Genomic DNA, 19395 nt, shown 5'->3' with positions numbered 1-19395 from the left:
TTGTTCATCAATCAATGAACCCGCCTAAAATTAATGTTTTTCTATAAAAGCCCCATTATGCCTCTTTTCACTCTTTTCGTGCATTTCCTAGTGAAAACTCAGAAAGTCGTTGCAATCCCTGCAAACAACAAATTTTCTCACAAACCTCTGTCATTGCTCCACAAACACTGCAGACAGTCCAGATCATTCATTAGTCTGTACCAGAACCATATGGACCTCTTCAACCTCCATAAACCACCATTTACAGTCAATTCCGCCCAATTCCAGGTATTTAACTGTGGAAAACCAACTCCATTGTCAAATTCCAAGTAAATTCACCCTCGTAACACTATTAATTAAGTGAAAAATATCAAATTTACTTTGATTTTTACACTTTGAGCCATAATCATCTACAAAACCATCGTTTCCCTAAAAACTCTGAATTACCCCCCACACTCAAAACCAAAAGAACTAAGTATGGTTGCCCCAATTGCAATGGATGTAAGGCCCATCTCTACACGTCACTTAGACCTAGACCACCTTCCTTTAGTTGATAAATATTTCCAAATAAAAGATACCACTGCCATAAAGCCCCTGCTCAAAGTACATTGCCAAATTAGGGACAGATACCTTAACCATGCTGATGAAATTTGCCTGTGGAAGTCGAATTTTCCCAAGTACAAGTTCCCCCAAGTTCACATGTTTCCAGAAATTGTCCATATGTGTCATGCATGCTACGTCCCCAGCCACAGAACCATAATGTCTCCTGACCAAAAGGTCCTCTTCACCATCATAGTTGAGTCCATAAATGAAATGCTACATATCCAACTAGGGCCAAACTAACTCCTGTCAGGCGGAAAGAGTCGATAGTGCGGACACAACCAACCTCCCTAGGAGCCTAAGACTCTCTAGTGACAAACAAGACAAACAAGAGCAATCCTTCTCTAAACATGCATTTACTATATAAGAAATCAAGTGTTTAGATCCTACCTATAATCCAATGCTGTTGTAGCAGTCCAACCTCGCTGATCCGGATGAGCTCCTCCTTCACTTTGAAACCTGCATCCACTAACAATCAAACGATTAAATAGCACTTGATAATCTCATAGAATAAAACATATTTAACACATAGACCAAGGAGTACATGAAACAACTCATAAATAACAAGTTATTGAGAAGAATGGACTCATTTGCATTAATAGGAAACAAAAGGAACAATTACAACCTGAGCCTTGGTGTTGTACAAGTCCCTCCCAGGGTCCATCAAGAGTTCTCCTTTACTTTGACAAAGCTCACCCACTTCCAAATAGAACAAGCAAAGATGGCAATCTCTCCTCCAAAGCTTCTAAATGGGAGTCCTAATTCCAGCAGCATCTACCCTTAGAAATGTTTAGCTTCCAACCTCTCCTCCTTATGGCCCAATGCCTGTATTTATAGTGCTCTAGAGGAAGTTATTTAGGTCCACCATCAATGGGATAATCCCCTCTTTGGATGGGATAGCTCCCTTATTGATGGGATAAGTTCCTCTTTGATAGGGGTACATGAACCATCTGGAGGCGCTCAATACACGTCGAACAACCTTCTAGAATGCTCTAGAAATGACCACAAGTAACGTTTTAAAGATGAAACTTGCGCATTTTGACCTTTACAGGGGTACGCACCTGCCCCTTTACATACAGAGCGTACAAGTACGCAGCTTTTGTGAACATTGGGTGCGTACCCACAGGTAAGGTTGAGAGAACCTGCGTACCCAGAGATAAATACATTTATAAAGACTTTCTCTCTTTTTGGAGTTTGACATGGAGAGCAGAGGCATAAGACTTGCCCAGGAGGATAGCATGACTGTTGATAGAGCCATACTAACTGTAAATAGCCATGGTGACATTTTTAGTGTAACAGATTGCCCCCTAAAGTGCGAAGCCTGTAATAGATTAGGGTTTTGTATTATCTAGGAAGGGTGAAGCGCTTTATCATTTCAAGGATTATCTCGTGGAGAGCCTGGTCAGAACCTGCAATTTTCAACACAAAATACATGTATAAGATTATATCATCACTGAGGTAGGCATTCCCATACTCTGATCAAAACTTTAACTAACAGACTAACTACTCTGATACAGGAATGATCTTGCAGTACATCATAATCATAGACTTTTGTAGACACAGTATGGGTGCAGCCATCTGTTTATGATTAGTCTACTTAGATAATGAATACAAAACTCCTCGCAGCCTGGATGGTGGAAACTAGATCCAGGGTCTTCATTTCTACTTCCCGAATTGGTACGATTCTAGCCATGCAAATAAATGAGTTGATGTCGAACATGGTAGGAACCACTTGATTACCAGTCGATGATGTAAACTGTTAACAAGTGTGAGAGAGACCACCAGTAATGTCAATGGTTCTCAAAGTACCTAGTACAATCCATGAGACGTGAATAGATGAGTTGATGTCGAACATTTCATGGAGTCCTTCGATCGAAAGTCAATGATGTAAACTGACGTCAAAGGTGAGAAACCTGCCATTGATGCATGCAGACTTCAAGGTACTGACGATTTCTAAGTCATCTCTCTAGATAATGTGCTGATGTCGATAGAAAGCGACCCGTTGCAAGCAAGCCCACAACACGAAACCATTGTTCAAGTTGAAGAAATGTTGCTGTAAGGACTGACTCAGGGATGGTCAAACGGATGACAAGGTATTTTGCAGATGAAAGTTTTGCTTGCAGACCTCTTGAACACATAACGACACAACAGATGGTTTGGTGGTGAATGACTCAAAGTTAATCCCCGGAACCCGGCTGAAGTCTTTCAATGTGGTTTGATCAACTGTGAGGTAAGGGATTTCCCAACCCAGGTGAATGAAAAGTGTCGTGTCCAAGAGTGGTAATAAAGTTTCTTCTGAGACAAAAGATAACAAATAGGCTCATTCTTCTCTCTTTTCCCCCACCATTTCTGGCAAGTACCTCTTTATTTTTAACAAGCTTGAGGAGGATAACATATGCTTGATTATAAGCTCATCCTTCGGATGAGTCCAACCTAGTTTTGATTCGAACCCTAGGAAGGAGTGGTTCGTTCCTGTTTGTAATTGAACAGGTCCTTTACTGTGAAATTTTAACGAGTCCAGTATAGGAGAAACTCGGCATTTTTCAATTTTAGAGAGTCTGAAAAACTTAAGAAGACTCCAAGTTGAACTTTTTCGTAGATTTGTGTCCCTCAAGCCCGAAAAAGTATAAAATAATACCTGGGGGAACCGCTTGATCTTGCGACCAAGGAGTACTTTCATAATTAGTGCCACTGACTTGAAAAGTAAAAAGCGATCAAGGACACGTCGTTTTATTTCCAGTATCGAGTTTGAAACGACAAAAACCTGGCAACCTTTTCCTGTTTTTACGGTCAGAAAAGGGCTATAAGGGGACCGTCTTTTAATTCCGTTTTAACGAGTGTAAAAGAAACGCTCGGCAATCTTTTCATATTTTAGGAGTCAGAAAAGGGCTTAAAAGATGACTCTGATATTTTGGTTCGTGAAAAATGACAATTTTCCCTCTAAATCCCTTTGTCCAAAACGACACATTACTCATACCTGTTTAAGATAGGCAAAAATACATTGAAAAATATCCTTCCATGGAGAAAAATAAACAAACCTAGCATTCATTCATCCAAAAAACCTATAAAAAGACTTTTTACCATGTCATTTTTACCATTTTACTATTGAGGTTGAGAAAAGGGCTTTTGGCAAGAAACTTCCCGTGGTCATTGCGGAGAATCTGACCGTCACAATCGAACGTCGTCTCTTCCAGGTATTTCACAACATCCTCCTTTTCAATTTCATCCGATTAAAATTTTGTTTTAGGTTTTAGTTTTGGTTTTTGGGGGGTTTTAGGTTTTAAAAACCGCTCTGCGGGGTACGCAGGTGCCCTAAGGGTGACCTGCGTACCCCGACCTTTTCCTACACAGGAAAAAGGTCGGGGTACGTAGCCCACCTTCAGGCTAGCTACGTACCGGCGCTCTGTGTCCTAAACGCGGGGTGCGTACCCCGCAAAGGGCGGAATTTGAAACCCCAAAAATAACCATTTAAATTTTCCAAAATTAATTCTAATCTTTATTTCTTGGTGTGTAGGGCACTCACCATGTTGGATTGGAGAGAAAGAGAGCACGAGGACGTTGATTTAGCCGCAATTGGTCACCAACCTTCCATTGATGCCCTAAAAGCATGCAGACTATATAAATACTGGGCCATACCTGGCATGAGGGCTCAGGTGAGATTCTTGGAGTGGCTGGTTGAGAGATGGAACATTCATCAGCAATGCTTTTACATCGGAGGGCACCAACTCGAGATAGAGCCTTCTGACATATACTTTCTCACTGGCTTGACAAATAGGGGTGAGCAACTCAATCTAGCCGGGACTAGGCCGGGTGGCCAATCCCTTGCTAGTCTCCGGGCAGACTGGTGCATACCCAATCATAACCATGCGAAAGGCTTAGAAATCAAATACATCTCTCGGCGTGAACTCATGGTTATAGCTTTCACGGTTACCAGAATTTGCGGCGCAGCCGCTTTACATATTGCCACCGGGTCCCAAATGCGGATGGCGATTGACTGTTTTCGAGGCACCATCTTCAACTGGTGCGATGCTGTGTCGGCCAATATGAAGGGCCAACTGACTAGGGCAAAGAACGGACAACTGAAGACCTTTGGATATGGGCCTTTAATTGTGAGCTTTGCCTTAGAGAGAGTTCCGATGTTGATCCCTCAGCATCTCACTGTTGATATCTTGGGTCCTCGGGAGCCAAAGCTGATACGATGGGTTACGGTGATGGCCCGACATCCTGACGAGGGTGCGGCAGTTGTTCGATTCCCTGCTGGTTATTTTCACTGGTTAGAGGACCAGGTCTTTGCTATTCAGGACTTTCCTTATGCCGGAATGGATTTTCGGAATGATCCGGACATGGTTCTTCCACAGGGAGAACAGTGGGACGACAGAGGTATTTCATTTTTTACGAGTTTTCAAATTATATATATTTTTTTGTTTTTATATATATCGCCTCAAACTGACAGTACAAATTTTCAAAATGCAGATGTAGGTCCACGGCGTCCAGCCAACCTCCGGGCTTTTGAGAGGAGAGCACCAGCTGTACCAGCACCAGCCCCACAGGATGCGGCCGCAGAGACCTTGGCCGAGCTGGAACATGATCTAGAGCGTCTGACGGCGGATATACCAGAGACCACCATAGATGACATTCCCATTCGACTTCAGCGCTATGTGGTCGCAGTCCCAGGACCTTTTAGGAGGTTCTTGTGTAGGGTAGCGCGGGCAGTGGTCTCGTATAGAGAGCACCACCAGTGATTGGCTAGTCGTTTTTGTAGACACATATGACATTTTGGTTTCTTGTACTTATCATTTTTGCCGATCATAAGGTGTTTTTCAACCTATGATCGAAGACGATGTATATTTTTTGACACACTCCTATCTATATATATATATATCATTATTACCGGCTCATTTTGTTTAACATATGTGATGAAATGTTTTTAAATTTACTTGCATGATTATCGTAAATGTTTGTCCAACATTCGAGAAGCAATTGCATCTGCTAATGTATTTAAAGACCTTGGAATATGCTGATATTCAATGTAATCAAATTCACGTTCCAAGAGACGCACTCTCAAAAACAACCTTAATAACACAGGATTTCTAATGGCATATACTCTATTAAGTTGTAATACAACAAGTTCAGAATCTAACCTCACTATCAAACGTCGAATTCCAAATGAAATAGATTCAGATAATAATTCAACCACTGCACTGTATTCTGCAATGTTGTTCGTCGTTTGACCGAGGCTTACCCCATGCATAGAAACTAACTCGTCAGAGGGCGAATAGATAACCCAAGCTGCGGAAGAGATATTCCGTGTACTACGACAAGCACCATCAGCAAATCCAATGTATGTTTGGAGAGGCGTCGACATCTGCAATATCAAGAGTAAAACCAAGATAAGCCAGAATAACGACGAAAAACACACTTTCTAAGCTAAGCACACTAACTAAACTAACAAACATACTAGCTAGAAAGAAAACCTAACCTAACTAAAAATTCTCCATACCCAGCATTTAAGCATAATACCTCTTTAGGTAAAGTCCATTTCTGGGTTTACCCAAAGAGTCCCCATCAAAATCTACCAGCTCATAAGCCCCTTTTGCTAGCTTTCGCTTTACAATGTAGGGTCCATGCCACATAGGAACGAATTTTCCAGCACCTAGCTTATCGTTAGCTTGATCATATAATAGCACTAGGTCTCCCTCCGAAAAACTTTGAGGGGTCACATTTCTATCATACTGAGCTTTCATTCGCTTCGCGTGAGTCTCGATTGCCAATGCAGCGTCACGTCGAGTCTCATCTAATTTAGCTAAGTATAATAAACGCTTCTCCTCTTCGGAAGTAGCTGGAAGTAATTCGACAACCATTTGAAGTGATGGGATTTCGCATTCAATGGGTAACACAGCTTCCAAGCCATAAACTAGCTGGAAAGGAGTGAACCCTGTTGAAGTTTTCACTGAGGTTCGGTATGCCCATAGCGCTGAAAATAACATGTTGTGCCAATTTGACCGATGAATACCAATGGTTCGTCGGATCATGATAACCAAAACTTTGTTGATAGACTCAACCAAACCGTTGGCTTGCGGATAATAAGGAGTAGAGCTATCGTGGCGCAAACCAAGCTGGCTTGTAAGCTCAGTCATCATGATGTTTCGAAAATGGCTCCCATGGTCAGTGATGATTGCTTGTGGGACACCAAACCTAGTTATAATATGATTGAATACGAAAACTGCAGCTGTTTTGCCGCTTGCGTCGAATGTAGGCATCGCCTCGGCCCATTTAGTAAAATAATCAACCGCGAGGATGATATACGCATGCCCCCCGGCCGAGTGAGGGTTACAAGTAATAAAATCGATACCCCATTTGGCGAATGGACCAACAGCAATTATAGGATGGAGGGGAGCAGGTGGTGCGCGCATCTTGCGATCAAACACTTGACAGTTGTGGCACTTCCGGACTGCAATGATACAATCTTTAAACATAGACGGCCAGAAATAGCCAGCGCGCAACACCTTCTGAGCTGTGGCATACCCAGACATATGACCGCCACATGCTCCAGAGTGACAATCATTCAAAACCCTCTCAGCCTCTTCGTGAGTTAAACAACGTCGAAAAACTAAGTCTGCCCCCGGCGATAAAGTGTATCTCCAATAATCTTGTATTGCTGGGATTGAAACCGAATTTTTCGACGTTCCGACTTTGAAGCTTCAGGCCGAAAGGTTTGGGTTTGGAGATAGATGATTATATCCCCATACCACGGATCTAAAGTACTGATAAGAAACAAAGATTCGTCCGCAATGGACTCCTCTGCCACAGTTTCTGTGTCAGCATGCAGGAAATCACACATCAATTCCGCAAAAACTAAGGATTTCTTAGACTTGGACTTCTCAAACTCCAAGTCGAACTCTTGCAGGATAACGATCCATTTAGAGTACTTGCCCCCTAGCAGTTGTTTTGTCAAAATATAAATCATAGGGTTGCAATCCGAAATAACTGTAGTTTTACGGAGAAGAATGTAGTGACGAAAACGCTGGACAGCTTGAACGGCTGCCAGGGCCAATTTCTCCACATGCGAATATTTTAGCTCAGTGGGGTTTAATGTCCTACTAAGATAATATATCACATGTTCCGCTCCGAATTCATCTTCTTGAACTAACACCATTCCAATGGTGGAATGCGAAGCTGCGAGGTATAAGAAGTAGTCCTGGTTGTAGTTGGGAGGATGCAACAACGGTGCATGGGTCAACACGTGTTTAAGTGCATCAAAAGATTGTTGGGCAATCTCGTCCCAAAAGAATTGAGCGTTCTGTTTCAACAACCGTGTAAAACCTTTAGTGACCTCGGCGTAGTTTGGAATGAATCGGCGTAAAAAGTTCGCTTTCCCTTGCAAACTTTGGAGTTGGCGCAAACTCGAAGGAGGAGGCAATTTGATGATAGCTTCGACCTTCGAGGGATCGACGCGAATGCCGGCTTTTGAAACAACAAATCCCAGCAATCGACCCGTCTCTATACAGAAAACACACTTGTGGGGATTCAACCGAATTCGATAATGCCTACACCTCATAAAGATTGCTCGTAAGTGGACAAGGTGATCAGCTCGATGTAAAGAATGAGCAGGCAAATCATCGAGGTACGGTTGCACAATGTGCTTGATGTCATGAAATGCGTAAGACATCGCCTATTGAAAAGTGGCCCCGGCATTCTTAAGTCCAAAAGGTAATTTGCAATAAGCAAATGTCCCCCATGGACAAATGAATGTCGTTTTTGGTTGGTCGGCAGGTAGAATATTGATTTGATTATAGCCCGAAAAACCATCCATGAAGGAAAACATTTCACTTCCGGCACAATCATCAATAATTTGATCGATATAAGGCATAGGATAGTTGTCTTTTGGACAAGCTCGATTTATATCCCTATAGTCGATACAGATTCTTATTGTTCCTTGTTTCTTGTTGACCGGAACAATATTCGATACCCAATCCGTTAACGGGATTGGATAAATGAAACCTGCTTTCAACAGCTTTTCGACTTCTTCTTTAATTGCAGCCGCTTTCCGAGGGTGAATCTGACGCAACCGTTGCCGGACGGGTTTAGCATCCGGGTAGGTCTTTATTTCATGAACAACAATGGCAGGGTCGATTCCCGACATTTCCTCGTAAGACCAGGCAAACACATCGCGGAATTCTTGGAATAGGGCCTTGTAAGTTTGGATTTCATCTTCTGTACATGAGGCACCTATATGAATGTTTTCCTCAATTCCGAGCTTCACTGAAATATCAATGGGAATAGTGCGAGAAATATTCCCTAAATTCAACTCTGAATCAGAATGTTTCATTGGATTCTGAGCGTCTTTGACATATTCAGCGGTGAAGATAGATGAAAAATCATTTTCAAAAGCATCATCCTTAGGTAAAAACGAAGATCTGTGATGGAGATCTTCCCATGGTAGATCGTCTACACTTAGGATTTCGCGAAGTTGTTCGTCAGATGACACGACTTCGGGAAACGCTATCCGTTCTAAGGTTGATGTGAAAAGTGATTCTTCACTGACCACATTCATTTGGTCGATCTTGGTTGAACGCGAGTCGGTAAAAGACATGACGGCTTCATAAGCAATTTCATATGGACTCAAAGGCATAGCATCACCGAATGAGTCTATCTCAGATTCAGATGGGACGATCCAAGGATCATCATAAATAATGTTTTCTGATGTAATCATATGAATTGATGCAAATGAAGGGTCTGCGTTGATTGGAGGGAAAGGAAAAGTTCCCAGTAAACCGGAATCTTTAACTAAACCTACGCCAACGTCCCTATAAGGGATTGTCGTCTTACCGACATGCTGGATACTCTCTGAAGAGGCTGGGTCGGATGAAAAGTATGTCAGCTGATCAATCGTCACGATCTTACCGTTATGTGGAAACTTAATTACTCTGAAGACCGATGAAACGACTGCTGTCATAGCATATGACCAACTTCGACCCAAAAGAAGGTTGTAGTCTAGAGGGGCATCAACCACCTCCACATCCAGACTAACGGTTTTACCTTCTACCCCTATAGGCAATTCCTGTAGAATACCAAACGGAAAGAAACCACGGCCATCAAAGGCCTTAAGGATGGTCGGGGATTGGTTCAACGAAGGAGAACCAAGCGATCTCCAACATTGAATCGACATAATACACGTAGAAGCTCCCTCATCAATCACAGTCCGATGAATAGGCCTGTTTTTTACTATCACTGGAATTTGGAAAGCCATTTGATGGGGTAGACGCGGTGTACTATTTTCTAGATCGAAGATTATCAGGTTCGGGTCCTGAACATCAACAGCTCTGATAGCCGACAAAAGTAATTTTCGTTGTGCTGGGCATGATTGCAGCACTTCTAACGCCGACATTGCTGAGGGTGAAACAGCTAAGTCCTCAACAATGTTGTAATTCTGGGCCGCTCTCGCATGTGGATTGAAAGCAGACCTTCGAAGTACACCCTTGGCGGGTGGTTTAATTACTAAGTCCGGGTTAGGTTTTTCGATCTGTAGTGGATCGGAACCAGGAGCTGAGGTTGATGGATTAGAATGAGAAGATTCTGCTTCTTTACCATCAACAGGATTCTTACTACCATAATCTTGCGATCGAGTCGCAATCCTCACATGAGACATCATCAAAATGGGTTCTTCACTGGCAGTCGAGGAAGAACCTATCATCTTATTCTCCTGCTCTGGAAATGGATTTTTTAACACAGCAGGAGTGGGAGAACCTTTGACTATTTTCACAACCTCGGCCCGATGAGGGCAATCTCTTGTAAAATGATCCTCTTCACAAATAAGACAAGGATATCGAGGTTTGCACTTTTCGTCATTGGTTTCCGACTTTTCCATTTTCTCCTTCGGAGCCTTGTCTGCTTTAGCCTTCTTCTTTCCTTTCTTCTTCCCACCGTTTTTTGATTTGACCGTAGATGACTCTACAGCGTGAATATCGGCGGAAAGTTCAGGAGAAGACTCTCCTGTCGGGGAATCAGGAAAAGTGATTATAGGAGTAGTAGAAGTCTTGGAGGATTTCTTCTTGCTCTTTGTATTCACGATGCTAATCATACCATCAGCGCCGAGCGGCATGAGATCCCGAAGGAGCAGCAGCGATTTGATTCGATTTTGGAAGATCTGGAATTTTCTCGTGTAACGTACCCGACTGAGTATAAACTAAGTCAAGGTACTGCGCCTGAGCAATGACTTGCTCCTCAGTAACTACTCCGGCCTTAGCTACATCTTCAGTAATCTTCGGTAATAATGATTTAACAAACCATTCAGCTAAGATTTGGTCCGGAATAAAAACTTTCACTAGCCTTCTTCGACGTCTCCACTCATGAATGTGATCAGAAATATACGTGGACGTCGATTGTTTTAGTGAAGTTAATAACTCTGTACCGTTATCGTATCTGACCGGCAACTGAAAGTGAGTTAAGAACGAGGTAGCTAACTGGCTGAAATTGTAAAAAGAGGCCCGTGGTAACTCAATGTACCACTTGGCCGCGAGACCAATGAGTGTACGCTGGAAAAGACGTAAGCGGATCGAATCATCCGAGATAGAATTTGAAGCACACCAGAGGTGGTAAGTCATCACATGATTGGACGGATCCTCTCCAGACTTACCTTCGAACTTGGGAATATCACTGGGCAACTTATTTGGCATTGGCGGCCAGAACGGAAGATATTGAATTGGATCGTTCGTTAGGCGCGTCAAGTCTGGTAAATTCAAAGTTGCGATAAACGGTAACTGCCGGTTAGGATCTCTAAAACTCTGGGTCACAAGACGAGTCCCAGGAGGAGGATATCCAGGATAACTAGGAACAGGAGTCGCATTAGGGATATTATATCCTCCTGGAAAACCAGGATTAACCGGACCGTACTAGGGTTGTTGAGGTTGTTGATAAGTGTACCCAGGATACGGTTGATACTGGTAAACCGGCTGTTGGACAGCTTGCCCATGTTGGTACTGTCCCTGGTACGGTTGATGAACAAATTGAGGTTGAGTAGTGACAACCGTACTTATACCAGGCTGACCTGTAGGCATCTGGACCGTGGTTTGAATCGTAGATCCAGACAACGGTAAAGATGTCTGAGGAGTGGTTGCAGAGACAGTAGAAACCGGAGCTGTCGATACTCCAGAAGTAAGTGTGGCAGATGTAGCGGTAGTTGCAGCAGCCGTTTGAGATGGAGTACTAGGTGAAATTGGCGGCTGAGTAACTACCGAAGTTACAGAAGTTTGAACATTTGACTGGACAGGTTGCGGTTGCTGGGGTGGACCAGAAACTACGGGTTGTCCAGCTTGAGGTACCAACTGTATACTTGGCTGCAACACCTGTTGACCCTGTGATGGATCCCACACTAACATTCCGGGGTATTGACCCGTAACAGGTTGAGGATACTGAGATCCATAACCGGATTGAGGATAGGATTGATAATTGAAAGGTGCAGTTCCCATACCTTGAACATATGACTGACCTTGAGGTGGTTGATAACCTTGACTCGAGTATTGACCTTGAGGTTGATAACCTTGAGGTAAATACGGATACTGGGGTTGACCTTGACCTTGAGGTTGATACCCTTGAGGTTGCCATCCTTGGGGTTGATACCCTTGAGGTTGATACTGAGGTTGACCCTGGGGTACATATTGAGGCTGGGGTTGACCTTGAGGCATGTATTGCACCATAGGTACATACTGACCTTGAGGTTGCCCCCCAGACACGATTTGTGTACCTTGAGGTTGCCCCCCAGGCATTAACTGAGGTTGCCCCCCAGGCGGTAATTGGCCACCTTGAGGTTGGGAAACGGGAACTGAACCTGACATCATGTAAATGTCTCCTACACCCAATGGTATATTACCATTGTTTCCAGCTAATAACCCATGATCAATGGGTTGAGGAGATGCCCCCGCAAAGGTACCAGAAAGTGATTGATACCCGGTGGGAACAGAAGGACCGCCGTGTAAGAAAGATTCAGGAGTTTGAGTAAACACGGACGACTGACCAGACATATTTACAGGAGTATAAATACCTCTAGGTGGAAAGGGAGCATGAGGTGTAGAAAAACCTACCCCTGAGTTGTCTAAATAATTGGTTAACGAAAGGTACCAAGTAGTACTTCTAGGAGGACTGTAAAAGATAGATTCACGCTCCCTGAGCTCAATAGTAAGTTGATCTTCAAGGTTAGAGATGCCTATTTCTTCCTCTGGAGCAAGTTCTTCGATAGCAATCAAACCAGTAGGAAGATTTTCGGTGATAACTCGTTCTACTCTTGGTGAATCTGGAACACTAGAAGTCGAAGTAACAGGTTCAGATATTTCAGGTTCTTCGCCTGTATCACTAGTAGACGAAAAACTACCAACAAGCTCAGAAACTGTAACAGCTTCGGGATTATAACCTGTCTCTAGACCTTGGTAATTTGAATGGACTACCAAGGAAGATTCTCCTTCTTCAGGTGAACCTACTCTACTGCCACTAGGAGGAGTTACAAGGACCTTCAAACCTTCTAGATTACTAGGGTCGTCTCGAGGAGGTTCACCCCTAAGTCTACGGGATCTTCTCAACAATTCGGCCACAGAAACAACTTCAGGAGACTGGCCCCGAAGTCTACGGGACTGTCTCGGTAATTCCGCCACAGCTAAAAACTTTTAACTACTACACACGAAAACAAAGTAAAATCTCAAATCAAACCACCTAAAGTCTCTAAAGAACCAAACAAATTTGAATCACACGCCTAAAGAATCTAGGGCGTCAAACCAAGCACAAACAGTAAACTTCCAGACCAAAAATGCTAGTTGGAGATGAAACCCAACATCGCCGGATTCAGTACAGAAGTGGCGGGTGGAACAGTTACCCTAGCAACCTGCTTAATGAATAGACCGGCACAAGTTCCTCCACTTTAACCGTCTCGAGTGAAGTGAACCCCCCGGAAAATCCAAGTGAGTCTAGCCAACGTCTGCTCCAGGTACAGTGGGATCTTCCCTCAACCATCACCTCGGTAGAATCCTAAAGATAATGGTCACTAAGGTTACCAACCGCAACAAATGCACCTGGGGGAACAGTCTACACTCCGACAGCACGCAAGGGCAGAGTATCAAGCTCAATCCCCTTGCCAGTTCCTTGACAATAATCCAAGGTTTACCAACAAGTGACCCCTGGCTCCTCGACAATGGTTAATCCGAGGTTTACCGTTTGTAATACGTGCGTGTCTGGCATCGTTCCCAACGAGGGGGGATTGATCCCCTCACTGGTTCGGACACGAGCTCGTGCTTCTCCTTTAAGAGGAGCTTTCCCAGAGTACAAATGAGACAATTGGATTTATTCTATCACAAGATAAGCTACTTGTTTGGTTTTGTTGTCTTGGAGAGTTAATTACTCTCCTACTCCAAGACACTAGCCTGATCTAAATTGGTGTTTCAGAGCCCTAGTAAATAAAAGTTACTACGTTGATTTTACTTTAAGCGTTAATTTTATGGTTTTTCTTAAAGACAAAAGGTAGCGGAAGTGAAACCAATGGTGTGTAGACTCGACTCAAACTACTACACAGATGCACCTAAGATGATTTACGTTACTTTTCTCTTTCAATGAAATTCCTAACTAAGAGAGTTGAGAAATGAAAATTTTATAGAAAACAACTTTCTTAGTAAAGACAATCAAAGAAACAATTCTCTTTATCTTTCCAAGCATACAAACATGACCACTCCCTACGTGCACGAAAAACTCTTTTTCTTTCAAAACTTTTCAAAGCTACTTGAAACAAAACTTTTCAAAGGAGATGTTTTTGTATTTTCCCTTATTAATAAAGCATATAAATCTATTTTAACAAAAATCAATCTCAAAAGTTATAAAATCTATGAAAACTTGACTCACAAGCAAATCAAAAAGAAATTTACTCTAAGCAAACCTAACGAGGCAAAAGCCTACAAGGATGATTCTAGGATGTTTTACTTGACCACAATCAAGTCAAGGACTAGCTAATGCAGAATCAAAAGACCAGTCAAAACAAAACTCAAATCTTTTTGTTCTTTTGTAAAATGGAATTCAATACTCAATCAACAAGCACTTCGAAATTTGCCAAAGAGATAACTCAAAGGTAAGTTACTCTCACAGGTAGACTTTATGACAGGTCCGACTTCTATGAAGGCTGACAAAACCAGAGAGATCTAAGGCTTGACAACTTCTACCGCCAAAGCCACTACAAGACCTACTCAAAAATCAAACCCTAGGGCTTAAACTTCTATGAAATCCACTAAAACACTCAATGCTATCGAAATAAGTTCAGGTGAAAATCTTTGACAAGAGACTAATGGACCTGGGCAGTAAAAACTAATAAAAAGCAAAATCCAAGAGAAAAAATGCAAAAAATGGAAATTTCTTAATTTTTAGCAGGGGACGCAGGCAACCGGTTAAGCCAGGTGCGGGCCCGCTCTGTGCACACAGCAACAGTGCGTACAAGTACGCACTGTGCAATACTCAGAGGGTGCGTACTACTGAAAAAACCAAGAAAAACTAAATTGAATCTAATCCTAAGCTAACCCACCCAAAAACAAAGTCACAGAGCCAAAAACCAGAAAATAAATGACTTTTCTCAGATCAAAGTTGCATACAAAGGAAAAGACTTTCACATCAATGGAGTCCCCAACGGAGTCGCCATTTTGTCAGGCAGAAAGAGTCGATAGTGTGGACACAACCAACCTCCCTAGGAGGTTAAGACTCTCTAGTGACAAACAAGACAAACAAGAGCAATCCTTCTCTAAACATGCATTTACTATATAAGAAATCAAGTGTTTAGATCCTACCTGTAATCCAACGCTGTTGTAGCAGTCCAGCCTCGCTGGTCCGGATGAGCTCCTCCTTCACTTTGAAACTTGCATCCACTAACAATCAAACGATTAAATAGCACTTGATAATCTCATAGAATAAAACATATTTAACACATAGACCAAGGAGTACATGAAACAACTCATAAATAACAAGTTATTGAGAAGAATGGACTCATTTGCATTAATAGGAAACAAAAGGAGCAATTACAACCTGAGCCTTGGTGTTGTGCAAGTCCCTCCCAGGGTCCATCAAGAGTTCTCCTTTACTTTGACAAAGCTCACCCACTTCCAAATAGAACAAGCAAAGATGGCAATCTCTCCTCACAAGCTTCTAAATGGGAGTCCTAATTCCAGCAGCATCTACCCTTAGAAATGTTTAGCTTCCAACCTCTCCTCCTTCTGGCCCAATGCCTCTATTTATAGTGCTCTAGAGGAAGTTATTTAGGTCCACCATCAATGGGATAATCCCCTCTTTGGATGGGATAGCTCCCTTATTGATGGGATAAGTTCCTCTTTGATAGGGGTACATGAACCATCTGGAGGCGCTCAATACACGTTGAACAACCTTCTAGAATGCTCTAGAAATGACCACAAGTAACTTTTTAAAGATGAAACTTGCGCATTTTGACCTTTACAGGGGTACGCACCTGCCCCTTTACATACAGAGCGTACAATTACGCAGCTTTTGTGAACATTGGGTGCGTACCCGCAGGTAAGGTTGAGAGAACCTGCGTACCCAGAGATAAATACATTTATAAAGACTTTCTCTCTTTTTGGAGTTTGACATGGAGAGCAGAGGCATAAGACTTGCCCAGGAGGATAGCATGACTGTTGATAGAGCCATACTAACTGTAAATAGCCATGGTGACATTTTTTAGTGTAAATAGCCATGGTGACATTTGATAGAGCCATACCTTAACCATGCTGATGAAATTTGCCTGTGGAAGTCGAATTTCCCAAGTACAAGTTCCCCCAAGTTCACATATTTCCAGAAATTGTCCATATGTGTCATGCATGCTACGTCCCCAGCCACAGAACCATACTGTCTCCTGACCAAAAGGTCCTCTTCACCATCATAGCTGAGTCCATAAATGAAATGCTACAACTCCAACTAGGGCCAAACTAACTCCCCTCTCAATTGGAGACCTATTGGACCAATATCCCAAGCTTAGTTCTGGAAAATTGGCCCAATTGTTCCAAACCTTCATTACAGAAGAAAAAGACACCCCTAAGGATTCCCCTACATATGTAGTTGCTATTTATTCCCCATGGCAGAACATTGTAGCCATGATATCCTGTGTTTTGGGGTACACCACTAGTAAATACATTAATGAGTTAATCCTTTCCTTCATGTCCATCTACACTCCGGGACAGCCTCCTGCTGTCATTTATGACTATGCCCAATTTAGAGCTAATAGGATGCATGAACAATTTCTTAGAATGAGCAATCAAAGAGTTTTCAAGTATTCCTTAGTCTTATATCATATGTTCTTGTATTATCAACATGATAACTTCCCATTCACCCTTTAGAAGCTATACACCAAGGGTCAGCCCAGGTCAGTCATTTTTTGGACCCCATTGGTCCACCAATCTCAGTCTACATATTCGTAGTCTGATTTTATTGATTTATTTGTACACCCAGTCATAAAAATGTTGAATGGAAGCCCTCCCCCTAGAATTAGTCCAAAAATAAAGAGAGTCCTCCAACTTTCAAAGCAGACCAAAGTGGGTAACTGGTACCTTTATCAGAACCATACAAAAATTAGAATCTACAGTTGCATGCTCACACATACAAGCTACCAAGATATCTCCCAATGAGGTTGTTTGCATTAGAATACTATAGACAAATCATCAATGCAGATGAAGTAAACTTCGTCAATGCCAAGAAGAAGGCCTATTTCAAAATCAAAGATCAGTTAGGTCCCTTCATATTCAATTCCAGAGAGGCATGGAAAGAGACAAACCTAATTCTGTAGAGGATGAAGTTCCAAAGGAGTTTTGTTTGGAGATATAACCCTTTGGAATTCATTACCAAGAAGAGACAAAAGGTTAAGCTAGGACCTTTCATTCACCATCCCATACCTAAAATAGAAGCCTATGCTAACCAAACAGAATGAGTGGAAGGTACCCTAGTGGACCAAGAAAGCACCAGGGTAGACATAAAGAATACTCTCATTGATCTAGAAAGACAACTTGATGAGGGTTCTTTCCTACAGGTATCAGAGCAATTAGACCAACCAGAGACAACCATGAGTACCCCTCTAGTTATGCAGACTCCTCAAAATGCGTAGAAGAACCTAAAGAGAAGTAGGGAGGAGGCCACTACATCAGCAAGAGAAACCTCATATGCTCGGCCAGAAACAAACCAAGCAAAAAGGCAAAAAATGAATCTTTTCCTTGAACAGGAGGATACAAAGGACTCAACTGAGGTCACAAACATAGAAGAAAATAGAAGCAGGCCTACCACTCCATCTAAATGCATGCAAGAACCTTCCACATAAAAAACTCAGATGTTGGAAAGGTAGCTTACTGTAGAAGTCTCTTCATTCAGCAGGCCTACTGACAGGGACCAAGACATCAAGGAAAGATAAGGAAATCAAAGCAAGAAATGAGAGGATTAACGCCCAAACTTATGCTTAGTACCTGAAGTTGACTCCCACCAATTAAAAAAGGCTAATTTCATCCTTTGACATTAAAAAGGGTAAGTTGTAGATGTCATTCATCAAACCTAAAACTCAACAGCCAAAGACAACATCTGATTTCAAAAAGGTAGACTTTGAAGTGTTGGCAAGGGATATTCATCCCATAGAACAGATTGAACTACACAAACAGGCTGGAAAAATTATATACTCCACCCTAACAGGTAAAGCCATAGCTGCTCACTAGCTACAAAACTCTTTAAACAACATTTCAACACAATTTTAGTTAGATAACGCCTCCTCACAGGCCAAGGATACCAGGATCAAGTCCCTAAAGGACTTAGTGATTGAATTGGGACACGATCCCAAGGATATAAAAGCCACAAAGTAGCTTATTAAAAATAATAACGATGATATAGATGCATTGAAGAAACAACTAAAAATACCTCAGCTACAGCATCCACAAACATTGGAAGTCCTGGAAGCCCAACAAGGGCATGAAAAACTAATGGATTTAGTCCTAAAGCTGAGTGATCAACTAAAAGATACATAAAAGGAATTGGATGCTTTAATCCAATTAAAAAAAGAAGATGTGGCCACTTCTTCAACAAATTTTATCCCTATAGTCTCCACAATAGTTCCATCCACACTAGCAACATCTTTGGCACCTACGGCTCCACTTGCAACAACCTTGCCAACAACAAAAGAACCTACATTAGCAGTGGGTGCATCAGGAGAGAAAGCAGTGGAATTAGTCAAAGCCATGGAAGAGATGTCTGTCCAAGCTACATAAATGAACAAGCTAAGAGAAAAGGCGGCAAATTTTGGAAACTGACTACAAACTTGCCCAACTTAAACAAGAGGAAGCAACACAAAAGGCCCAAAGAATGAGTGAAAGGATTAAAATCCTAGAGAAAGACTTGACACTAGAGAAACCCCTAGGGCAAACCATGGAAATGTTGTGGGCCAATATCATTGACTCCTTCAAGGATATTTGCCCCTCAATTCAAGTTAATTTTGAACAAACAGAGTTATTAAAGATAGCTATAGAAGCTTTCCAAAAATTGAAGGAGGAGTTGGGAGATAAGCCAGAGGATGCCAATAGACTCATCCACTTCCTCAACAACAAGAATAGATATGAGCTCCATGAGCTAAATATAGAAGATAGGACTGCGACCAATTTAGAAACAAGTAAGGTCCTTTCCAAAAGGAACCTTATGGTTTATTTGGAAGAAAAGTGCCACAGTATGGAGGTAGCCATTGATAGGTTCATGGCTAATTCCAGATTTTGAAGGAGAAAGGTCTGCCTAGTCCTATGGTTATTAATGACAAACTCATGACACAGT

This window comes from Pinus tabuliformis, chromosome 2_2 (genome assembly GCF_031772625.1).
Source record: "Pinus tabuliformis cultivar Carrire ecotype Pingquan chromosome 2_2, CPIR1, whole genome shotgun sequence".
Lineage (NCBI taxonomy): Eukaryota > Viridiplantae > Streptophyta > Pinopsida > Pinales > Pinaceae > Pinus > Pinus tabuliformis.
This window is presented reverse-complemented; position numbering follows the sequence as displayed.